This window comes from Lichenostomus cassidix, chromosome 7 (genome assembly GCF_008360975.1).
Source record: "Lichenostomus cassidix isolate B80296 chromosome 7, HeHo_3.0, whole genome shotgun sequence".
NCBI lineage: Eukaryota > Metazoa > Chordata > Aves > Passeriformes > Meliphagidae > Lichenostomus > Lichenostomus cassidix.
In genome coordinates, this window is record NC_139488.1 from 21,277,153 (window position 1) to 21,304,344 (window position 27,192).

General features: G+C 36.3%; 1 protein-coding gene across 1 annotated transcript in view; it reads right to left on the reverse strand.

Annotated features, from left to right (window-relative positions):
* The window catches only part of SLC4A10 (solute carrier family 4 member 10), a 158,125-nt gene that overhangs the window by 123,619 nt on the left and 7,314 nt on the right, over positions 1–27,192 (reverse strand). The gene's annotated exons all lie outside the window — the stretch shown is intronic.

A 27,192-nucleotide genomic window follows, 5' to 3' on the forward strand; every position in this document is an offset into this window, starting at 1 on the left:
TCTATTTTTAATAAATTGCATGATCACTGCATTGTTTCCATTACTCCCTGCTAGCAGCCAGAAAACAGCATGACTTGAAAATGTGCCAGTATTATGACAGCAAAAATGTGGTTTGATATCAAACAAAACAATCATGCATGAATTTTTTCTGATATGAGAGACCTTTCAAGCTAACAATGTACAGTAACCTCCTTAATAATTTTTAAATTAAGACTATGAAGTAATAACAGAAATTTTTATTAAAACATATATTTTATACAAAGTGAAATTTCCAAGTGAAATTTATTATTATAAATAATTATTTCTATTTACTGTCACTAGTATTATGGCAACAAACATGCAAACACAAAAACCACTTCAAAGAACTAAGATGAAACAGTGCCACCAAACTGGTAAAAAGTATCATTTAGTAATGTCTCTGAATTCCAGACCCACAGAACAATTACTTGTGTTCATATAGTGAGAAAATAATGTTGAGGCATTCAGTCCATCCCCTTAAACGCACAGAAACTTTCAATACATACTGAAACACTTTGCTACCAATTGAATTTTACTGACAAATAAAACTTGGAAGGAAAAACTCGTCCCTAACATTTGCTTCAAATGTTATTCAAATGAATTTGGATATCCTTCTTTACTTCAAAATATAAGCAGAAGGTGAAAGTAGAAGTAAATAGTTATAAATGAATTCAGCCAGATCCTATCCTATGTTAGTTTAACATTAATATTGTATCGTTACAGTAATTGTTCCATTGTGTAACTGAAGAGTTAATCAAATTTAGCTTATAGTCATTCACATTATGGCACTGATCAAAGCAAACTTGTCTCATCCATGAATGCCACATATTTCCCTTTAGAGGGAGAAACTACCTGCTCTCAGTTTTAACTGAGTTCACTTTATACAACTGGCTCAAATAAGGATGTAACATCTCCAGGGAATGGGAACTCTGTCAGCCACACCCTGGCAGAGTCCCCAGTGAAGTGTCCAGCAGCCTGGCAGAGCCACTCAGGGAAGCTTTGAAGTGCAGCAGAGAACCAGATAAGGCCTGACTTGATGCTGCTTTTTATATTCTCCCAGAGTTAGCCCTGATGTCCAACAACCTGACACTGTCTTTTCAGTGCTGCTGGCAGTGGCAGTCAGGGAGCCACTTTAGAACATTGTGAATGCTCTTGAAAGCTGCTGCTTTTCAACTTGTTCCAGATTAACTAATTAATTCACTTTTAACCCAGAAAACATTACTAAATCAATGCACACAAAAATAAATGCAAAAGGCCTGTCAAAAACAAACAAGAGCAATTCAGCAGTAAAAGGAGAAAACAGCTTGCCCTGCATCAGTATGGAATATCTGCAAAAGTAGTATTTTTATTTCCAAAGGTAATTTACAAAAATAAAAATACACCAGCACCAAATATTAAATTACTTATTCCTACACAAACCCTGAGTTCTGAATACACACTGACAAGTATCTTCTTACAACTGTGTAAGGGAGTACAAGCCCACATCTCTAAGTTGCTGGCAACCACTTCCAAGTCCCTAAAAGCCACTTGCTAGGATTCAAAGGCCACTAAGATGGTAAGAAGTGATATAAAAACTGTATGTTGCCAAGCCACCTTTCATAAAGATTATGTAGGCTCTCCCTGTGCAAATCTTGTACTGCATGATGATCTCTGCTGAAAGAGTGAAAAACACAAAGCTAAGAGCTTTACCCACAGCTGTCAAACACATCACTCGAGTTTCTGTTCACAGAGTACATCGTCTCTCCTCCAGCTGAACATTTGCAGAATTCAAGAACTAGCAAAACACAAGGTAGCAGACTATTGTCCTGAGTTTGGTTAAGATCTCAGTACAAATTATAAATGCACTCAGAAATATACTATTATTTCTTTTTGCAAGTTATCCCAGCTAATGGAATACCTTCAGTGAATTATTCCATGTTTTTTCCTCACGTCAGTACAATTATATTTTTACAAAAGTGAAAATTTTAACATTTCATTATCAATGTTAAAGCAGAGGGAGGGTATAAATATAGAACCATTTTTAAAAGTATAGATATTTACTCTGAGATGTTAAAGCACAAGGCTTCCTTTAACAACTTCCCTCTAGATTATCAACAAGTAACACTTTATGCCATAGAAAAAAATTACTCACAAATATAGTTAGATTTGATTTTTCTTCACAGGACAAAAAGAAAGAATAAAAAAGATAAAAGCAAATTCATTTCCTGTGAGTTATGCAAGGTGAAATAATGGTCACTTTGAATCCATCACAAATCAGCTTCATATCAAATAGAGCTGACCTAAGCAGCGAGGGAGCAAACAACAGAAGCTCTGTCACTCAGCTTTTTAAATTAAATTTAAGTCATGTTTGCTAGTACTAATGATCATGACAGAGAACATTTGAGATTAGTGCAATATATTGGAGACTGCAAAAGGTGAGATTATGTGGTGCTGTACCAAAAGAGCTGGAAAAACAATACTAATGCATATTTCTCAGCAATATTTTGAGGGTTCAGTTTTACTATATATTTTTATAAATGACCAGAGCATAAGTAGTATAAATTACAGCCAAAAAAATCTACTAAAATTGTATTTTTCTTGATTCTGATCATCTATTGTCTAAAAAGGGAATTGAAACTGGAAGAGAAAGACTTCTGCAATGGTCAGGGAAACGTTGAGAAGAAACTGAAAGTATTTCCTTTGTTTAGCTTAACAAACAAAAGACTAAAAGGGAGATCTGCATAGGCCTGCTGAGAAAAAAGTGCCAAGGAAAAAGAAACTCAAGTACAAATTTGTAAAAACCACAAATCCATACCAAGTCGCCAATAATTTGGGGGGGTTTAACTACTGGGGCTGAAGGCCTGCAAGAACAGGAAATCAAAATAAAAGAACAAAAGTGCATCTTGCATACCTCTATTTCTACAAGATATGAAAACACTTACAAATCAAGAAAATGCAGAAATTCAAGTTACAGCAGAATTGGTACCAAAAACAGGACCTAAGGAAAATCAGAAGATTGCCAGATTGCCATGAGGCTCAACACTGATTGGAAATTGTTTTAGAAACCTTAATTACAAAAAAAACCCAAAAAAAACCAACAAAAAACCAACCAAACAAAACCAGTTGGTTTCTCATGTACTGAAGACACCAAACTTTCATGTCAATGCATAGAATGGTATTAACAATATAAAAAGCTCAGCATTTCTCTTAACCAAAATAAATAAAAAATTCTAAGTTTTAGCTGATTGTTCAGATCAACACAGGTTAAAAAGTATCTTGGTAGTTGAGTGGAGTAAGCTGAAAAGTAATTAATGATAGCCCATTCTACTTTAATCCTGATGAAAGGACTATTTCAATTACCTTTCTTTAGTCTACACATGTATCTCTTATTCAATTCTCCCATTATATTACTGGGGTTTGGATTAAGTACAAATATCCTTCTTTAGGCAAAAAAGAAAACCATTAGGAAATTGAAGTTTATTTTTATTAACTCAGTTAAAACTTGTTATATTTTATGGACATCTCAAATGAGATGTCCAAAGACTCTCCTGGGATTATGTCAGCAGGCATTATGTAAGTCTAATCAGCTCATCTGTGGATAACCATGACTGTGGTTAAAGGAAACTCAAAACATTTATAAAACAAAATAAGAAATAAGTAAAGGTAGACCTGAACCATAGATGCACAGTCAAAATTTGCAAATTAACTGCCTGGTTCCAATTCTGCCTAGCAGATAATGCAGCTACTGCATTAAAACCTCCCTGTCCAAATATCCCACCAGAGTGTTGCTGAATCCTAAATTTAAAAGTCAAGTCTGTATCTCAGGCCAGTCCCTAATGGTCCACATCACTACACTACATATTACTGAGAAATTAGAATAAATTTATAATAAACAGTTTCAAAACAAGATTTCTTTCCAATATTTTACCTTCAAAAACTATTTTAAAATGTCTGGCATCCCATTTCCCAGAAGATAATATAGAAGGTTTCTCTCCTTTCTCTCAGACTGCTGAGGAGCAATCCTATACTTATAATGTATATAACAGATGGTTGCTTACACTTGTTCTTGGAAAAATACAGAAAATAAAGAATACAAAACCTCCTCAAAGCTTGCAATCATACATTTATTTTCTTAGCAAAATTGTATTTATATAAATCATGTATTCTAGAAAATTATCTGTAAAATCTGATTGAAATGGTAAATTTTAAATGTGTGAATAGAAGGTGAATAGGTTCTATCTAAAATAAACATGCCATCATTTTCTGATTTAAAAGAACGCAAAGCTTTCCACCTTTTTAAGCATCTCACCAGTATGGCAACTTGTGCCATGGCCTGGGAAAACCTTTTTACTTTTATTAACTGACTAAGAACATGGCTGACTAAGGGCTTAACTTGCACTGGGGATGCTAGAACTGATTATAGGAAAACACTTTCCCTTCCTCAAAAAGGTGATGATGGAATTTCGACTCAATGTGTGTTGTATAGCACAACAGAAATTTATTTTTCTGGTGACAGAGAAATACCAATGTAATCAAAAAGGCTGGAATGCATTAAATGCAAAGCAAGTTGTGACAGCCTTCCCACAGAAGGAGCAGTGGGACAGGTGATGTTGCTCTGGGTGTCTCCCAAATACACAATACTGAAGCTGAAGCCTAGTTATATTGCACACCTCTTATGCTCCTTTCTTTTCATCTTTTTTCATCTCCCTCTTGTCCCTGAAGAGGAAGAAAAACTCCTTTTGCTTAAGAAAAATTTGTCAGTTCACTAATCCTAGCTCCTTATCTGCCTCAGAATAGATCTGAGTTTTCTAAATATTTTGCATTAAAAAGTTCTCTTTCAAAGAAGAGAAATGTTAAATTTTGACATATAATTACCATTATCCTCTCTGCTAGCAGAAAATTATGGCAAAATGCCAACTTGCTTGTCTGCTACAGATAAGACATTTCCAAGCTTCCATCCTTCCCTTCAGAGAAAACAGAAGGGGAAGACCAGCCAGGAGAAAGCCTACCCTGTCAGCTGATCCTCTAAGAAATAAAATTAATATTCTCCTAGCAGAAATCATTTTCCTCCGAGCCTGAGGTAAATGATATGCCTTACCATATGTTATGATGGTCCTTTCAAGAATGACAAATTTGATGAATTTTTCCTGGATGGTCTTTCTCTCATCCAATCTCTTCTCATCACCTCCAGCTTCTGCTGCAGGCAAACTCTCAAGAGGCATAAATCAGCATAGCATCACCAAATTATATAACTTCTATCCACTGGGGATTTAGCCCCTTCTATTTCAGACTTAGCAAAAAAAAAAAAAAGTGCTTGTGCATTCTTCAATAATCTTTTTGATCTGTTTAAGCTTTAGAGAATTACCCTGACACACTGCTGAGCTTCAACAGCAGTACACCCTTGTGAGCAGAGAAGCCAGACATCTTTCTTAAAGGAAGAGCCCTGCAAAGGTTATGTCCAATTACAACATATTCAGAACTAGCTCTAAATCAGAAAAAAAAAACCCCTGCTTCAGTTCAAATAATAGGAAAAAAGGCACAGAACAGGTTGAGTCAAGTTTCTTCACTGTTTATAAATATATTGGCATACTTTGAATACAAACTCAGCTTTGCACTCATTAGCTCGCCTATACTTCTAGGCAATAAAATGTCTGAATATCTTTGCCAAACCCCAGGTAACAGATTATTTGCACATCATTTGTACATTATTGTCCTTTGAAAGTTTTGGTTTTATCAATAAAATACAGATACAAATACAGATATTTTAAAAACCCATCTATCAACACACAGATTTCAAATTTTCTCATTTGCTGTAAAGTATGCTGATTCCAAATGAGAATGACAATAAATAAATTTTAGACAATATTCCTCAGTCAAAGCTCATCCAAGAAGAAAACTGCTGGATATATTAGTTAGCCCCCAAATTTCTGGGCTGTTTTAACTGTTTATTTCAGCCATGTAAAACAAGTGAGTTTGTATGTTTAAATATTAGAGCACCTAATATTGTTCCTATGCAAAATACCCTTTGGAGTCTTAAAAGACTGTAATGTGGGATGAGAATTGCAAAGATTGGGAAGCAAAGTCACTGCTTTGAAAGAAGGCAATGGGAGAAGGGAGCTATTACTAGAGTATAATTTAGGATTAGGTTAGTCTTGACAAAAACCATACAACAGGAAGAATGCAAGAGAGTAAAAACTGCTTTATAAATGCAATTTATCACAGAAATGTGTAGTATATCAGAAATATAAGTACCTAATTTTATCACACTTATAGCTACCAAAAAAAAATTATCAAGTAGTTTATTCCAAAATCAGTTCCAAAATGTGAGCTCTGAAACAAACATTTGCTTTCTCACAAAGTTAACAAAGCATTTCACGCAGAGATTAAACAAACTGAGATTAACTGCACCAGCTCTATCTTGCCATCTTTTCTCTGCGAAGGGACACAGAAAAGCAATTCAAGCAGCACACACTGCACCAACAGCTAAACTTCTTATTTATGATGGTGCAAAGTAAGGCATCCACAGCCTAAACAGGCACTGGGCTGGGAGCAGCCCTCCTCTGGTTTCTGCAAGAATAAAGAAAGGAGAGAAGAAAGAAAAGCCCCCACATACACACCTCCCAAACTAGAAGCAGGCCATAAAGCTGATATTGGGGTATTCTGGAATAAATTATAAAATCAGAGATACAAACTATCTAAACAAGACAAATTCATAGATATTTTTGGATAAAAATAGGTGAAAAGGCATAATTTCCTGGCACAATTCAAAATGCTTTAAAAATTTAATTGCCTATATGCATTTTGTTTGTTTTGTGGGGTTTTTTAATATTTAAAACAGAATTTTACACCCAATAACACAAGGACATAAGTAAAAATGTTAAAATTTCAAGAAAAAAAAAGGCAATGCCTACTTCAAAGATAGAAAACTGGGACAAAATGCTCATTGGAATCTCCCATAGGAGCTTAAAAAGTCAGACACTGCCTGCTTTTATATTTAAACTGCCTTTCAGCTACCTACTTCAGTAGAAGACACTTGCGAAAGCATACAGGTGTAAAGGACAATGAAAGATAAAAGAACACTAAAATGAAGAATATGTAATACTTAGATGCATTCCCATCACAGAGACTTTCCTAGTTTTGAAGGGGAGTTGGTATTTCATATGTGCTCGTCTTATGATGATAAGCAACAGGTAAAAAAAACCGAAAAGGTTGACTCCTGTGAGCAGTAGTTCTATTAAATGGTTTCCCACTTTAAGTAAAGAAAATGTTGCAAACACTGGAGTGAAATTACAATACCTGCAGTGCAGGTTCTTCTGGAATAGCCCCATTGGAAAAACACTTCACCCTTAAGAAAAACATAAACTCTTGTGTTGTGTAAGTCCTAAGATCTTTTTGTTCAGTTTTGGGGTTTTTTTGCCAAAGGAGCAGAGATCTTTATTTCCATGATTCTTTGCTGTCATTGCTTTTCAGTATATATATACACACTGTGCATGTAGACATGAGGAAAGTCTAAACTAATCCTAAACTAAACTATCGCATGAATTTGGACAGCCTAAAAAGATTTTTTGTGTATTTCACACAAAAATAGAGCCATTGTTTGACAGTTAAAAACCTAAATTATCAGCTCTATCACGACTAAATATAGCCAGGCTAATAAACCTTCCCCTTTGCCCTGAAAGAGAGTCAGCAGCAGCCAATTTCACCTTTTCTCTTTCCTCTCCCTGCATCAGGAAGAAAAACAGTGCTGAACCCACCTCTCCAGAGAGTGACAATGGCAGACACAAGGTTCCCACTTGGCTAATTTCTTCCCTGCTCTCACCTCCACCCCATGAACATCAGTGGAACCACCACATATCCACCACCAGCACAGCCCTATTTCTTAAAGCCCTGCTCTGTTAAAGAGTTACTGTTTTCAAAGTTGATGAGAAAAAAAGCTAGATGAGTCTGGAAGCAAATCCAAGGCTAGATGAGAAAGAAAATATGTCAGTCTGCTTCTGCAAGCAAGCAGCCATTGCATTCCCTCACAATCCCCCGTACTCAAAACTCTTTCTTAAGATTCCTCTTAGGTTACAGCTATGAGCCATTTCCATACAAATTTCAGAGAAAAGGGTGACTATAAGGCAAGGACATTCTCCTCACAAAACAGTTGTCCAGCAGTCTCTTCATACTCCTCAGAAGCTACATGGCCTCAATCTGTGCTATCTCCAGTGTTCTGAAAGACATCACCGTATGTTCTTGAAGTGAAACCTGATCTCTGGGTTCTCAGACCAGACTCAGGAACAAAATGAAGGCCTGTAGAAACACTGGAGTATTGAGAAAAAAAAATTTGGAAAAAAATGTTTCCAAATTTGATACAAAAATGTTGTGCAACTTCCTCTTTGTAGAAGAAATTTGACATTTAATACCATGAAATTCCTGAAAGTATATGGTTAAAAACTGACTTTGAACTATGTTACCTGTAGAACAGTCTCACACAAGACACACTGCTACCTTTGCTACGGTGCTTTCAAAACTCAGCTGGATAAAATGCTGTAAATCTCCTACACAAAGTAACTTTCCGTTATCAATGCACTAAAGCATTCTCCTTGGTGTCACACTTCATGGCTTGTTTAGCTGCACCACGCCATGTGCTGAAGTCACAAATATCAGGTACCTTAAACTCCTCAGGAATGTGAGACCACATCCTTCCAACTCAGCAGATTCTGTGATTCTGTGATCACTGTTAACAACACCAACGCAGACAACTCTTATTTTGGTCCTTGGATTGACTTAAGATGAAAAGTCTTTTAGGCAAAAAGAAAAAATGTAGTTTACTATGAAAAAACTTGTAGGAAACCAACACAAGTTTTAACTGCCAGCTGCTTGTGATTTTGTAATGAGGTAACCCCATGGAGACACCACTTACAGTAGCACTGAATATTGTAATTATCAAGCCTGATTTCAGTTATTTGCATTCTAACAGATGACCTACACGTTTTGGATTCACTTCTACTTTGATTATGTAAAAACAAAAGGTAATGAAACATTACAGAACACATTTATTAATTTGAAGAATTTTCAGATAAATTACTAAAAGTTAGGATTTTCAGAAGTGAAGCAGAAGATAGAATAAAAAATACATGAAGACTTGAGTTATTTTTAAATAACTGGAATTCTGACTTCATTAAGTACATGTAAGGAATAATATTTTTGTTAGTTCCCACAAAATCTATTTTTCAGTTAGTTCTTGACTGCTTTTCAAGGTTATATATTGCACCAAAAAAACTACCTCAAATATAATCCAAGAACATCTGTGTTATTTCAATACTCTGGCTATTCTCAAATTCCTACACAGTACTTATATTTTTATAGTATAGAATCATTATACATGATTCTTCTTCAAGTCACCAACCCAATTTTTGTCTTTAAGGATGAATTCTACAATTTAACCTGTTGTGTTGTGTTCCAGCTTAAAGGAGAATAGTACACAAAAGGAGAACCATGAAAATAATAATTCAAAGGTGGCACCTAGTAAAAGTTTTGGATACTTCAACTATCTACAATATTTTCCTACTGCTGGCCTGAGACAATTTCAAATGCAGCTTTCTTCCTACTCTACAAAGAAAACAAACTTAATTTGAAAACATGTGGCAGTCAACACCCACTTAGTAGTAAGGTGAACAGACTTCTATCTATTATTTCATAAATTCTTCCCATTATTAAAGTTTTTATTCACACAACTCATACAAAAACCAAGTTTATCATAAATCATTTTAAATATTGCAGCTGTAACACAAATCTCTATAACTAACTCATCCAAGAAATTAATTAGCAACAAGATTACAAAATTCACTCGATAGCAGAAGTATTTTAAACAAATACAATAGAAATAATTCATACTAATGTAAAAGACAGTACTGAGCATTATAAGCCAAGAAAAGCAGTTCAGACCATGTCATAAAAAGAAAATTCTCATAAATGTTTCATTTCTTTTTAAATTACTTTCTTACCTCACTTAGCCTCCAGCAGTCGATAGACCATAAGCTTATCTATAGTCTATTCTAACTTCAGAAACCACTCACTTGCCAAGGAAAAGAAAACTAGGAAAACTAGGGAAAATAAACCAGAGCTTGAATTTAAGGTAGTATTATATTTGGGCCTGTTGACTCTTTCTCACCTTGAAAATCAAAAAATGTCCTCTGCTATCTGGAAAAACAGAATTAGTCTAATTAGAATAAATGAGTTCTCTACTCAAACAGATGCTCCATATACTCACTTTATTACCTCTCCCAGGAATACAGTGCCCAAAACCACACTGTAAGTAAAAGTCTGAATCTCTAATTCCTAGCACCTTCATAATCCATTCCAAGAAAAATGCATTGCTCTCCCTCACTCAGACTCTCAAGCCACTCTACCAAGTTGACATTCCTACATCTAAGCCTATTTTCCAGGTCATCAGTATGACCTTGTGCAAAGCCTTACAGCCAGTGGGGTTTATAGCTGGATGGCATTATGCCCACATGGAAACTTATACTCTCTGCCATTTTCATACTGGTGAGGTCAGCAAAGACTTTGGGACTTCTAAAAAGAAGCTTTCAACAATTTCAATCTTCGTAGAGACATCCTCATGAGCCTCAGTCACAGAGGAAGGTTTGCAGCACTGTGCACTCCACCCAGATGGTGCACAAGGCAATGCCAAAGGCTGACCACCAGCCTCTCCCATGTTCAGGAAGCCAAAAATCCTCATATGCTACCAAAGCTCAACAGGCCATGCTAGTCACAGAAAACACTTTGACATTGCATGAGAAAGCCTGATTTCCGCTTAACCTCTTTTGCAGTTCCATAATTTTTCTTGTACATAATTGCATTTCTCATAATGCAAGACACAATGAAGTTAGGGCAGCTAACACAAGTATTAAAATAGCAGGTTCTTTGTAAAATTGATTTTTCAAGCACCTTAAAAATTAGAATTCAACAGTTATATTCCTGATTTTAATAGTGCAAGTACAAGGTTTTTCTTAAGAAATGCATGTATTGCATTTTATACTAATTATCATTATCAACATGAGCAGGAATAGTAGTATTAAGCACTTCTGATTTGAACCAGTGCTACCAGCAAAGCAATGAAAGGCGGTGAAAGGCAAAAAAAGCAGGAGAGCCAAGGATCTCTTTTTCTTTGTTCAGGCTGGGAGCTCAGGGACACCTGGCATCAGCAAGGTCCTGATTTCTGCTCAGGTTCATCCTTTCTTTTCTCCCCAAGCAGAGCTCTTGCAGGGGGCTCCTCCTGCTGCTTTCCCAGCAGAACCCCCACATTCAGCACCATGGCTGCACCCAGTCTGTCAAGGCAGTCCATACATTAAAATATGAAATACAGACCATATTAATTATTCACATAGTCAGTCTGACACATTAGGTTGAATGTCATGGTTATCCTAAAGGTAAAAAATGTTGAGTTTTACATAACATTCATTAAACGTAGTGAACTAATTAAAGAATGTTAATTAGGTAATGGACAAAAAGAATTTAGAATGTGGTAGAGACTGGTCACTTTTAATACAGTGTGTATTGTACTGCGTTAATACCTTGGCTGTAATTTTATGCTTAATGAGCAAAAGGAAAAGCTGATTATTCAGAAAGCAGAAAAAAATATCACATGTGTTACGTGTTGGAAAAATAGCCTCAGGTGACAGAGGAAATACATACCAAAGGAATTGGAACTCTAACAAAGAAAGTATCATTTCAAAACCCATAAACAACACGCTGTCACTGGGAATTTTACATAATCAGATTCTAGGAAGCAATACTTAATTGCTGATGTTAATAAAATTACAAAAATCTGATTTTATTTGCACAAGTTATCTGTTCTCCCTGTAATGTGTAAACATATTTCCCAGTTTTTCCTACATTCACATTTGCTTTATGGTAATTCAGAATAAGGCTTTCATATCAAATGCTCTAGTTAGGACGGGAAAAAAAAAAAGAGAAGCAAGAATTTATTGATTAAACTCCTACTCACACCAGGCAAATGCTGGTAGGAAATATATATGCATATGTCTGGCACTGAAAAAAAATCCCATGTAATGCTCTAGATGCAATTAAAACATACTCCAGGCTTATGTTAAAACATTTTTTCTCATTCCATATCTTATCTCCCTGCTTTCCACTTGATTTGAAAAGGCCTGATCAAACCTAGAAAGCATCTTGATGTATGCTAGTAGAAAGAAAAAAAAATCTAGTTAGCGCTCTCAGTAAAACAAAGGCCTGTACTGTCTTCAGAAGACAACTGGAATAATGACAGTTACAAAGAGGACAGATATTGGTGATTTCAAACTGCTCAGGATAAAAGCAAACTACTTAAGCTCTTAAGCTTGGCAGCATACATTTTGGATATCATTAGGCAGTCATCAAAAAGTGAATCCTAGCATAAAAGACTAAGAAAAACAGATTGAGAAAAGGAACCTCATACTCACAATGGAATTTGGATAGAACTTAGATAAATTCAAAGCAAGTCTTAAGCTTTAAAAAAAAACACACCACATACAAGCTTATGAACGGAAACAAAGCAATCCAGAAAGATCAGGAGCCACCAGGCCTAGAGGCCACTTTGTTTGAGCTTTTTAATATTAAAGTTCCATTTAGGGCTAAAATCCTGCTGTGAGATGTATCAGTCTTGACAGGGCCAAGAAACTTGATGCCTCACCAGAGCCTAACACCAGCCAGAGCATGAGCCCAAGTGTTGCTCTCACCTCACTTCTGCCCACTCACCTTTCTCCGTTCTCTGAAAAAGTACATCCAACGCTACATAAAAGACAGAGATGGCCACTGCTTTGTTTTCTACTATAAAGCCATACACCCTTGTTTGTTCTCCTGTGATTTGGGAGATAGAGGTCTGCTTATCATCTCTACCTGGAAGAATTGAGGGACTTTCTTCCCACACCTGTAGGAAATGGCCCCATTGGGAAGAGAAGTGAGAGTTGCTTCATAGCTGCAAAATCCTCCAGGGACAACAGAAACAGGACACTGTCCTTCTAAACAAGCAAAAGGAGTTGAAGACATGTCTCATGTCCTGCATAATTACATTAATCACTGAACCACTGACACACAGAAAGCCATGAGCATAGCCATTCCCCACAGAGCAGGTCAGGAAGCTGCGGGAGCAGATCAACTCCTAACACCCTGTCGAGGCACCTAACCCAGAGCCTCACACTGAGCACCAACACCTGCACCAAGTTCAGGAGTGCGCACTGAAAATAAGGCTAAAACCTTCATAAATGGCCAGGAAACTTAGAAGCTTTAGTTAGTCCTATCAAATGCCAGGCACCTGGGTAATTTCAGGTGAGCTGGTGCAAAAGCACAGCGCTGCATCAGCTGCCAGCCCCGAAGCAGCACAGGTGTATGTGTGTCCTGGTGGGCTCAAGGTGACCAGGTGCTCCCCTGGACAGTTGTAGCTAGCAGGGACACTGTGCCATGCTGTTGTGGCAAAACTGCCTCCACTTCCAGATTTATTTTATCCACAAAAGATCAAACATATGTGAACGAGATTCACACATTTTGCCGTAGTGCAGGAAGTTTTTCCATATCAAGATGGCAGCCATGCTTCATGCCAGGCCTGAAGAGACCTGCTGGAACCAGCTCAAATTTACAATGGACCACAAGGTTCACAAACATTATTATCCCTAATGCTCCCTGCTTAACTCTAAGCTCATTAACAACAACTTCTTAGCACTCAGTTGCAAGGTCTTTCACCTCTACCTAGTTATGACCTCTGTGAGAAAATGTGGTCGCAAGTAAAGTTCCTTCAAGAACATACCATGCCACTGCCCAGCACTAACAAATACCTGCTTAGAGAGGATAACACACTAAGTATGCAGGGCAGACCACATTAACACAAGTTCCACTCAAATTCACAAGAACCAGAACTGTTGTGTAAATCTTCTTACCCTAAAAATTAACTGAGGTGCCTAAAGAAACAGATTTTTTTTGTTATGATTTGTCCTCCAGAAGAATTCACATCGTTGGAATCACAGAGTTTTTGTCAGGAGAAAGTTGCACATGAATGACATCAATTGCAACTAACTGCTCTAGGAAGAGTTCACACATCTCTACTAGCTGAGTACTTCCCTTGGTGCATGCACCCTTTCCAGTCCTTTTTATCCATGCTTCACATAGTTATCTGCAGGGGATTTATTATAAGTGAGTTCAATTATGCATACAGTTATTTTGAACAAGGGCATTGATTTAATGAAGCTCTGTAGAATCACAAATGGCACAACTTGAATGAATTCCATGGGATGTGCTTCCCCAGTGCATTCTCCATGACATATAAACTAAAAGCAGGGCAAAAGAAGTGCAAACAATTTTGGTTTTCATTTTTAAAATTACGTTAAACATCAAGAACCCAGGAAACCAAAGAGTCTCTCATCAACATCACATACCATTCCTTCTGAAATAAGTTAAGTAGGTGAAAGAACAGCACTGCTCCTGTTTTTGACAAAGATATAACACCACCATTTTTAGGGTGTGAGGAGCTCAGGTACTAAGATAATAAGCATTATAATATGCCTTAAAAAATTTAAAATGTAGCCAATAATCTTTCCAGTAAAGGATGGATCATTCCCACTTCCACTTCTGTTCATGTTTTACCACTACCTGTGCTTTGACAGCTAACTGTTTCTTACTGTCCAAAGTGCATTTTACAAATTGAATCATTTAGGCTGTACACCAGGATTTAATTTCTTAAAATTCTTCTTTTGAGTTTGACTGGAAAAACCTAACCACATAGAGAGAGGTGTATTCAAATGTTCCCCAAAATTCATGAAATCCAGACATTAACGTGGTCAACAAAAAGCTTAAATGGTTTAAGAAGACATGATAGAAAGGTATCACTTAAACTGAGGGTTGAGGTGAATCATTTAGGATCGTTTAGGAAGGCATAATTTAAATGAACAGGAGTTAAGTTTTCCACTGTAAAATTCAAGTTAAACTTGAAGATCCTTTTAAAAATGGGATTATTAAAACCTAAATGCAAAAAATTGAATGAAATTAAAAACCCAACTTTCCAGACACCCAGAAGTGCTAGACTGAAAAAATACAAGGTAACAGGCTTTCTCCTAGTAAACTGCTAGAAACAATAACGAAGTTATTTGCATTGTCAGGAGGTAGATATCCTTACTAATCTTAGCCATTTCCCAGATGATGGCTCACAGCTAAATTAGCTTTTAACTGTAAATGGCAAGAACATTTCTGGCTGAAAGGAATCAGGTGCAGAGACCTAAACAATCAACAATCAAGTTCTTTGTTCATTCCTTAGTAGCATGAGACAACCACACGAGGAGGGAAAAATCTTGATAGGTGACGTGACTTAGAAAAACAACCTAATCTTGTCAGCAAGACAAGAAAATGAAAATCATAAAAAATTGCTGCAGGGATTTATATGAGGCTTTACAACTTCACAACAAAATTAAATTTGGAATTATTTTTGAATGGACATAACATTTGAAAACAAGAGGATATAGATACGTTTTCAGGTAATTATCAGATGTCAACAAAACTGAATGAGCATCAAAATTGTCCATTACAAAAATGTCCACCTTCATATTTAGTAATCTAAATTTTATAATGAGTTGCTGGGAAATATGCTCAAAGCTCTGTTACTAGTGTATAAGAACTATTACTGCTGTGATTCTTCTACCAAAAAATTATTACAACTGTGATATTTATAACACAGAGACTAAATATAAGTAAGCCTCCAAGCAAAAATACATTATTCAGATGATAAATGTCTTTCACTATATTTTTTGTCATTTATTCTAATAACAGTCGCCCTATTTTCAGAAACTTTGTATCATTCAACCTTAACAAGTCTTTTCCAGAGGGAGAAAAAGACTATTAAATCCATTTTCTGATCATAACCCGTTGGAGAAAATTCCGTCTCCTTTAGTGAACATAATCCTTCAGTATGCAAAGATTTTTTTCCTTTAGAGTCTTGGTATTTCTGCTAGGAAAATGACCACATTTTCCCTGTGTAAATAATAAGTGAACTAACATTTCATTCCTATTTAACTTGGAAAATCTGCCCCTTCCTTTCAGTTCAAAATTTGCCTAGAGTCCAAGTATTACATTTCTGCCATCTAAAAATAGATAATAATAGATAATAATTTAATGAAACTGATAGTGCATGGGCACAATCCCCCTTTTTTGCCAGCCATCTCTGATTATCCCCTTTTAGGGCACCCTGAGCATCCCCAGCCCATGATCAAGTTCTTCAAACTATTTACAGTCAATTCTAACTGAAGGCTGTGATCCCTAACAAATCAAGTAAATGCAGATCAAGATGGAATGTCCATGAACAGCATGAAGGCCTCAGTATGCTCTCCTAATGCAGATCATAAAGTATTTGAGGAAAGAATGTAAAAACAATTGTGGCTGGAGAGAAATCTGGTGCTAGAATTAACCCCTACAGTAGATTGGCCACATCATGCACTATTATGAAATTCTGTGGAGTGGCCTTGTTTAACTACAATAAAAATTATAGTTCTAACATAACATTCCCTCATGTAACAAAAACCTGCAAAAACAAAAATGCAGGAAAAACAAAAAAACAACAAAAAACCCCACCAAAACACAAAAAAACCCTCGACACAAAACAACCTTACAGATTGATACATATATCAAGAACTCGATTATGCTGTAAGACTTCAGTGAGAGATTCCACCAATTACTATAGGAACTGGATGAAGTTCTATACATTAAAAAGAAACTAACTAAACAAATGAACAGAGTCTTAACTTTAATGGAATCTATTATGGAACATTTTCAGTGCATTATGCACCACGATGAAACTTCTGCAATGCAAAATGAAGCCTCATGAAACCTCTATATTGCAGCAGCATCCCCATCTTCTGCAGGATCCCATCAAAGGTTCACTAGAGGTCCAGCTGCAATTCACTGGGGTGGATCAGTTAATCACCTTGGAATTGGGAGATGTGTTCAGTTCTTTCATGCTGAGAGAAATGCAACTGCTGGAGAGAAACTGCAACTGCATCACCAGTGCTTTACTGGAATACTGAGACATAGAAAGAGTCCCTCTATTTTTCCTGCTTGTTTTAGAAGTCCCAAAATAAGACATTTTGGAAACCAGCACAAATCATAGCAGTAATTCAGATATTATGATTCAGCAATATGACCTGAAAACTCCCTACACTCTGCACAGAATCTGAGTTATGAAATACAGATACTAATTACCTAAAATTTTAAGTACATCATATTAGTCTATTCATGTTATAGTCATCCAGAAGATGCTCTCAAGCCATAAATGGACCATTGAGAGTGCACTCCTAGTTTAGTCTATGCTCATCTTTAATGCAGAAAGAAGTAAATGAGAGAACAATTTTTTTTTTTTTGGGCTCCTCCAAAAGAAAACCAGCAGCAGAAAGTATCCCATTAGAGGGATCATAAAGAAAATACAGTCTGAGAACAGACTCAGCATTGCTGAAGGGGATGAAAGCTAAAAGGTACCTAGAGAAATAAACAACTTGAAGCATTTGACTAACCAAATGTACAGCAGACTTTGCCAGTGGCATCTCGCCTGCATAGCTCTCCCTCTCCAGGTTCTGCCCTTCTGTACCATGCCCTAAGCAAAGCAGACCAATTTAAAACAAAATTCATATAAGCATTATTTAGATGAGCTTTTAGGTCATTTTAGTTAAATAGCCTATTTTAATCTTGGTTCACAGCTAGATTTTTAGATATTTAAAAAAAAATTTAAAAGAGATCTACTCTCATTCATTAATATAACAATGCAGGTATACTGAAGAGGAAAACAATATATATTAGATCTAGTGGCTGTATATGCACTAACATTGATCAGTGTCAATTTTGCATTATTTTGTCAGAAAATTGCAGCATTTAAATGCTAGTTGGGTTTCTGTTTGTTTGTTTGTTTTGTTTCTGTGGGGTTTTTAATCAGATAAGTTTCCCAAGAGTCTAATTCAGTGAAAATACTACACCAAACCTAGTTACACATCTTTTTTGAAATCTCAGTGAGAACTTCAATGTATTTTTGACGTTTGAATTTCTTTGAAATTTTGTGTACATATCCTTTAAATTTCAAAAGCTAGATCCTATCTTCTCTAGTATATCCATTTACTATGTGGAAGAAAGGTTTTCTCGCTTTTTCAACTCCCAGCTGGGTTCTCAACTTTGAATGAATCCTGAATTGACCCACCCATCTGCTCTTTCACACATCTGCAAGTAACACAGACTTGGTTTAGCTGGCTCAAAATGCAGACAGCTGAAACAGCACAAAACCCAGTGATTAGGATCCTGAGTCTCCAAGTTAATTTCAGGTTGCTGCCACTGTAGCTCTCAGCTGACAGGATTCAAAAACCAGTTTTGCACGGAACCATGTTCACAATCATGCTGAGTTATAATCAGCTCCTGATGGTGGGGCAAAATGGACAAAGAGAGAACCAAAGAAATTGAGAAAAACGGGGGGAAAAAAGGAAAAGGATGAAGATGTTTGCATATGAAAGCAAGATACTGACATATGTTTGTGTAGACTGTAAAACTACTACAGAAATACTCTAGAGAGCAAGTAATTCTGGTTTTAGCTTTTAATATTAATATTGGGCAGCTTCATTAGTTTCAACCAAGTTCCAATGCATTGCACTTTCCTAAACAGAATTTGTCAAGTCTCACAGTCTCATTAAACAAAAAATATGTATGGAAAAGCTTCCGTATCTAGTCATTTCTTTATTATAAGTCAGATCCAAGCTTAGAGACTGAGTTCAAAATATTGGTAAAAATATTTGACATTTTTTTAAGGCCAAACTTCCAAACCTGAAAATTAACCTTTAAAATCGAATTTGAGCTTTATTTCTCAGCAAAACACAATCCAAAACTGAAAACATGATTCCTTAATCCTGACACAGAACCTATCAGATTTGCTTCTTGTGAATGTTTCAACACATCTAGTTTTACCCAATTCTGCAAAGAAAACGTTTCATGAACATCACTTTACTACAGATATGAGCATTCCACTTTTATTCTAGCATCTCTGAACACTGTTTTAAACAATTTAATATTTTTAAATATTTTTTTATTTTTTAATATTTGCAATGGTGTAAGTTAGAAACATGGTTTTGTGTCTATTCTGATCTATGTGAAGATATATTATTTTTGCAGGCAGTGTTACTGTCAAAATGATACATTTAAAAAAATTGTTGATTTTCCAACATATTAAGTGTTTATGCATCTGAAAAACAGACCTTTCTAATAGTATGCATGACTATATTGCTTGGTATTACAGACCAGGATGCTCTTATGTGAAACTGTAGAGTAACAGGAGACCAAAAACAACTCTGCTTCAGCATCCAAACACTGAAGCACCAAAATGAGTGGGGATCTTCGAACCTAACAAATTTCCTAACTCCCAGAAACTCCACAATGCTGGTATCACATCACGAGAGCCTTGTGCTGTCACCACGCACGAAATGCACTCTCCTCTCCTCCCCTCTCCTCGCCTGCCCAGCAAAGCGCCCAGGAAGACACCAGGGAGGTGCAGAGAGCAGCAGAGACAAGGCAGACACCATCTAGGGCCCATCAGCTGCACTGCACACAGCTGCTCCCAGCAAAATCCAGGGGCACAGGCTGACATTAATGCAATTAAAGTGAGAGCTCTTGGCATCCATCAGCAGCTCCTTCAACGACTCCTCCTGGCTCAGTGGCAGCCTTGTGCCCTCCTCTGAAGCTCAAAGCTGAATCTCTAAAAGAATACACAACTATTTGCCCACCGTGAAAAGCAAGTATTTTTTCTATTGTACGAAGCAAGTCCTGTCACAGCTGTAGCCTATAAATTGCTAGGCAGCACACTCACAATGATCATAAAACCTTCTTGAAAGCAACCTGGATTTTAAAAAAATCACATCTGTGATAACAATCAGAGCTCTGGCTTTAACAAAACTCCCAAAATTCAGCAAAGGGAGGTGCTTTGAGGAAGGACAACAGTTCACAAGGCCATGAAGACCACAGTATATAGACATCTCATTTGCTTATATGAAAATGAGAATGCACGAGTAGAGCAGACCAGTGTTTTCCCTCCTTTGCTACTGAATTGAGCAAGAACATGGTCTGACAAACTTCTCCCAGGTCACTGCTACTCATCACTAAAACATTTGACAGGTTCTTCACTTTCTTATCTTCGGGACCTCTCAATCAGGAATAGCTTTCTCCTGAAATATCCAATCCAACAAAAAAATGTAACTGATCAGGAAGAAAATGAACTCTTTGGCACATGAAAGTAAAGACTCATTTTGGATCACCTGCCATTTTGAAATCATCTCACCTACAGGTGAACAAGTCATCGGTAAGACCAAAGATCTGAGAGATAACTCATCCCTGCAAAGCTAACAAAGACAAACCCTATTTCATGGACTCCAGGAAAGAAAACAAAAGCAGAACTACAGAAATCTTTGAAACCCAGTCTCTTGCCTCAGGTGACCCCACTATATGGTTCTTATTGTACAAGGGGGAAAAAAGGGAACTAGTAAATGATCTTTCCTCTGGTATTCAGTCCCTCATTCTGGTGATCAGCAGTTTACAGTTTTCCTAAGCTGGTGATTGCATCTGTTGAATTAGGATCATTGTACTCAATTACCTAATTCCTTTTTAACCTATTTATACGCATGGCCTCCACAATATCCTTCATCACTGTACTTTCTGCACTTGAACTCTGTACTTTCTTGAAAAAGTTTCTCTCATTTTTAACTTAGTAATTGATAAATGTTATTGAAATTCACTATTTCTGCTATAATTAAATAGTTGGGATTTATTCTGTATTCACTTTTTCTTTATTTTTCACAGTATGACATCCTGTGTCTCCTGAATTGCCTCATTTCCAAAACAACTACTAATCTATAGAGTTTCAATTTGAACAGAATTTATTTCCTCACTGGTCAAGAAATCCTGATTGATGTAATGCTAAAATATGATCCAGACCTTACTGCCCTGAAATTGAAAGCCCAGGGAAAGCCCAGTCTCAGGTTGCCAGCCCTCAGGGCTATCATCAATGACCTTATCTGAGACCATGCCAGATGGTGACTGTCACTACCACATGAAAGCTGTGGACAGGTCAGATAACATTTAGCATTCCCCCCCCTTTTTTTTTCTTGAAGAAATAAAAGAATAATGTGCAGAAGGTGCTCTGAAACATCTTTTTATATTGAGTTCCCACCAGCAGCCACTTAACTCTCAGATACACACTAACGTGCAGCAAAAGCAACAGAAGAGCACAGCACTGGAAAGAGGCATATCCTGGACAATGAGCATCCTAGACAGAGGGGAGAAAACCACTCTAGGGAGAGAGCAAGTTTGTTCCCCACAAAGGATATTGAGAGCCAGCAGTAGTACCTAAAAATCAAGATGTTGCCTCCAGGAATGAGATACAGAAGAAAGTACACAGAGGATGATTTTTTTCTTTCTGGATTATCAAGAGTGATGTTTTCACATTTTCCATCTCTACCATGAGAGCCAAAATCTTGCCTACTTTTTTTTTAGCTTTCAAACAGGTAACTAGAATATTGGTGTTTTCTTGGTGTTGGAGTTACAAGATTGCAAGATTATAGCAGAAACAAAAAAGTTAATAACGATTTGACACTAAATTTTCTTTACACTTTCTTGCTCTTTGCATTATACTCACAATTCATATGTATGTCTTGGATCACTTATGACAAATTTAGCACTCCCAAGTAGTAGAAGCTTTTTTATCACTATCATTATTTTATCATTATCACTGTATTCCTATCCCTACCAATCAGGTATCTAAAATGAAAAAATTAAACACTTGAAAATTGAGCTGCTGACTGTGGATTGAGATGTTTTCCTGTTCCAAGTAAGTAAAAGAAAAACACATCTTTTTTTCTTTTATGTTTTTCCTTTTTTTTTTTTTTTTTTTTAATTCTACAACCATTTCTAATACTTGTTGGAAGCTGCTTTAAGGCTTAAAATATTGTAATAAATCTCAATGTGATTTCAATGCCTTGAAAAAGTTTGGTTAATAGGAAATACCAAGCACTTGCCAACTCAGAACAAAGCCTGGGTTTAGATAATTCCATGCTTCAGTGTGAGGCACGGGAAGAGGTTGCCCAGAGAAGCTATGGATGCCCCAATTCATGGCAGTGTTCAAGGCCAGGCTGGATGAGGCTCTGAGCAACTTGGTTTAGTGAAAGATGTCCTTGTCCATGGGAGAGGTTGGAATGAGATGATCTTTGAGGTCCCTTCTAACCTGAAAACCATTCTATGGTTCTATGAAATGGAGTACAACAAGTACTAAACCATAGCATTAGTAACAAACTCAAAGGAAAATTTACTTAGTCTTGCATTTCTTGAAAGCTGAAACCATTCAACCGAATTGCATGTTTGCCACCAGGAAGAAATTTTAAAAAGGATTCCCATTAGAATTAAACGTATTTTCATATTTGCGTATACAGACACAGAAAACACACAGTTTCTAAATATACGAGAAAAGTCTGCTGGAGAAATATCAAATGTTAGCAGGAAAATAATCAGTTCATTATGGACTCTAAAAAAACAAGCAACCTAAAGCAAAAAACCATAAATAACTCCTAACAACTACAAATTAATATTCTTTTCCTGTATAAAATATCAGTAGCAGAACTAGGCCCAGTCTTAGGAATGAGTTATTAAAAACTGTACTGTAAGTGCAAAGCATTAAAAATATATTACAGGTTGCACACACCATCTATCAATTAATTTGTTTTTGCTCAAGACAATTTCATCAGACTTATTTAATGACTTTTTTACTTTTTAATAAATATGCATAGTGGGAGCACTTTATAAACAGTTATTTCTGCAATCACAGAAATTAAAAGTATGACACTCAAATATGAAAGCATAGCAGGCAGAAGAATAAAAGTCTCTGGGTTACAGTATTTGAACAAGACACATCATAATCCTCTAGAAATTTTTTTATTTTATATCCATAAGAAGGCACTTGCCCTAATCCATAAAATTTGCTATTTGTTGTGCATGAAAATTAGAAGTTTTCTTATTCTCAAAAAAAAAAGTACAAACTGAGAGGTATGTTTAATTCTGTCCATTCACAATTTATAACTATTATTTTTTGAACTCTTAGAGCAAGCACTTTATGTGATTATGCTGGTCACGCTACAATAGCTCAGTAATTTCCACAAGCAGTCTGGAGAGTAACAAACTTAGAGAAAATAAGTAGATTTTTGCATTGCCAGAAATTTATTTGTTTGCAATCATGCTACTAAACGGGCTCGTTGTTCACATGTGTACTGCCCAAGCCCCTGAACGTGACAGTCATGGACCAGGACCAGTGGGTGACAGACCCTGCATCCACCCCAGAGGAAACCACAGTCCCAAAAGGTTCACACAACTTTTTCCTAAACAAATAAACACAAAATACAACCACCTAAAGTTTTTACAGCAGGTTATCCATGCTTTAATAGTCTTTATTCTTACTGTGTTTACTCCAATGGGATGCCAGGCACAAAGCAGATTAGCCCAATTTTCTCAAGGGTAAACCTACCTTCCATTTATTCAAGGTCAGCTCACACAACTAAGGGACTTGAAGAAAAGGCTCTGATTCTGTCTCCCTTGCAGCAGGTTTTTTGTACAGCCACCCTTTGTATGCAATCCAAGGGAGAAGAGATGAACACAAACAAATAAACATGAGATAATTAATAACTTTTGATGAGTGTCACAGTTAGCAATTTTAGTAGTCTAAGAGTCACCAAGAATTGGTTTTGCAGAGATACCTACTTCTAATACTGCCACTGAAACACTATCCAGAATTTTTATATGATGAGCTTGTGTTAATACCAGACCACTTTTGGAATCATAATTTCTATAATTTTAGATTTTAAAAACTATTTCAGAGAAAGAACACTACTTTCCCAGCAGACTTTCTCAGATCCTACATTGGATGCGTCATCAAAACCTACATTCTTTGTGTTGAACTACCCAAGACATATAAGTCATATGAATGTGTAATAGATTGGATTGTGTAAGTCTGAGTCACTCACAGAAAAATAAACAAAAAAATTTAGTCAGGTTTTACACATTTGCACATTGACATATTTTGGTAATAACTTTTATTAGATGTCTTCAATATTTTCACATTTTTCTTCACACTATTTTTTCACAAAGTTCTATTTGCTCTCTCTAGCTTAAAAGTTTTTCATAGACATACATACATACTAACAAGTTCCACATTTCAGAGAAATTTGGGGGAAAGAAGCAGGGTAAGGTGGCTTTGGCTGTTGTTTGGCTGTAATGAACTGGGGTTTGCAAGCTATAATCCTATTACAGGTACAGTCCCATCATTTCTGCCAGTGGGAACACAGCTCCTGTGGCAGAAGCTAGTCCAAGGCAAGTCCCTCATCGTGGATACAGTGGAGATACCCAGCTCTCAAAAACATCTCCTGTCCTCCACAAGCTGGCTTCTGCCAGCAGCTCTCCTTGGTAATGAGTGAACATTCTTCAGCAGCTTGGTATTTTTCAAGGCAAAAAGGTTTTTGCTGCTTCGGTTATTTTTGCCCGAATTTGGCCAGCGCTGTACAGAGAACTGGGGGAAAAAAATCACAGTTCACAAATATTCAGTGGAAAGTTACTTGTTTCTTTTCAACTGGTCTTCACTCCAGAGGCAACTGCAGTTGTGTTGCTCTGGGCAATACTGGCTAACATTTAGAAACCTCTCATCTACCTGGGGTTATGGGTGGGCAAATAGAAAAAAGTGTTCATGTATTTGCTGGCCAAAGTAAATCCATTCAGATACAACAGACACAACTTTTAGGCAAGACAAAGTGAAATTAACACAATCAAACTACACAAACAATAGATCACTGAAAAACATTTCATCCTCTCTAAAGCTGAATGTGGCTTTCACTTTAAAAGTTCCTTTAAAAGTCTTTTTCTGCCTATGTTGTTTTGGACAAAATCCTGTGAGTTACATGAGTTTTCAGTGCTTACTCCACAGCAGGAATTTTCTCAATCCATTCCCCTACAAGATGAGGACTGGGGGTGGGGGGTTATTCCAAAGGCAAGAGGCACATTTGATGTTGATGGGGAAATCCAGACTGATTGCCACAGAAAACTCATTTTTCTGGAATGGGTGAGGATAAGCATGAAGGCTTCTACACTGCTCAATGCTATTTTTGAGAGCATATTCACCTAATCTGGAATCATTCAGATGCTTTCCCCCAAAAAAATGTGGAATTCACCTATTAGAATTTTCATGAGAAGATTCTCAAATAAGTATAAAACACAGCTTTATAAGTATTTTACAACTCATTGCTACATCTAATTTCAAAAGCTATTACAAGGTTGCAATAAAAACAAGTGGACATATTTAAGTATTTCACTATAGCACAGTCATAAAGAGGAAAAACATAATAAAGTGGAAGCTTTCTAAAAGACAATTATATTGTCAGTCAAGGCTTATGTTTGAGCATTTCTATCTTCTCTTCAAATAAAGGGAAAGGATAACACTAATTGAAGGAGATGGACAATATGGGTTAAAATTCAAGTTATAAAATTTCCTGGAAAAAAGTAAATTATGTGTAAAATCTCAGCACAGAGCAGACTTGCAGATACTGCATGAGGATTTGCCTTGGTGATGATACCTTGGAAACATATACAAGTCTCAAATGAAGTAGCAAGAGTCTCAAAAGAACTGGGAAATAAGTTGTTTCTCAGGAACAGCATTAAGATGGCTGGCAGCAACTGCTGCACAGATTTGAGGATGAGGGGGCAGAAGGGAACTAATTTTATTCTATAAATTCTTTTAAAATACCAATATATATAATATCTCTTCTGCTGACACAATAATGTACTGTTCTGGGACACTCTGGTTCTATTTTGGTAACTCCTTAAATAGGTCACAGAAATTATTAAAAGAAATGCTTAAAGCATTTTTAAGAAAATGGATACAGGTTATCCACATTTTCATTAATTCAAAGGTAGACGAATGCCCACTATTCCACAGGCAATATGAAATTCTAATTTCTGTTATATTCTTCATACTATAGAGTATAGCAGGAGAATATATCGTCTTCCTTGAGAATTTTTAGATCACAAACTTGCAATTTTTTCAATTTTGCATCAATATACTTGATGCTGGTGGTGCAATCTCATTTCTGCATTCTTAGTAGATGATAACAAACTTTATCCATTACCCACTTGGACAGAACAGGTGAGAAATTTTTTTTTTTACTAAGGACTATAGTGGCTCCTGCAGGGCTATTTAGTAGCCCTTGGGAACAGCATATCTAAACTAAACCCTGAGTCCCAAGGTAAAGAACAAATTTCCAAAGCAGTAAGTGGCTAATATATGCCATTCCAATTCTCATCATTACCATCACTTAACTGAAGTTCAAATAAAAAATATCAACTTCCTACATTTAGCAGAACATATAATTAATTTATTGATTTAGCTAGAAGCTCAAGATTCAATTTTGTTTTACAGTTGTTGTAGCAGGCTTCCTCTTATGAGATTGGCACACCACACAACTAAACAAGAAAGAGAATGATTTCTTCAATTCTACTGAGCTGGGCCTTGAAAAAAGATGCACATTTCTAGATCTGCCATTAGACTTCATCAATCATCACACAGGACTTCTGGCAACTTACTTGAGTAGATTTGAGATATTAGTACACTGCTTAATTCCAAATAAAAAGCTTTCATACCTTCCTGCATGTTTTCAGTACACATTTCCAAATTAAAAAAAAAAAAATCTTATCTTACTTTGGGAGGAAATTTAGTATCGTGACTGACTGGGTTGCTGCTTGGCTCCAAAAATACAGATCAATAGATGGATAGATGGATGGATGTTGAAACCAAAATCCTCCTTCTAGATACACTCTAGCACAAATTTATCAATTGCATCACTGATCCAACCAGGTCTAGGAGATATTATCCTGGCATTACTTTTTTTTTTTTTCTGCTTCACTTTACAACATAACTATAGCTTTACAGAATTACATTGTTTCACCTTCAGATTCAGAAGCTTGATGTTTCAGTCCACAAACATGGAAGTCAAAATTCTACTGGCTTTTATAATTACTAAGCACACCAGTATAATACATCCCTTTTTCATTTCTAATTTGCAACCATAACAACCATAAATCCAATTATTCAACCTTACCAGTGGCATTTCCTAAACCCCAAAATTA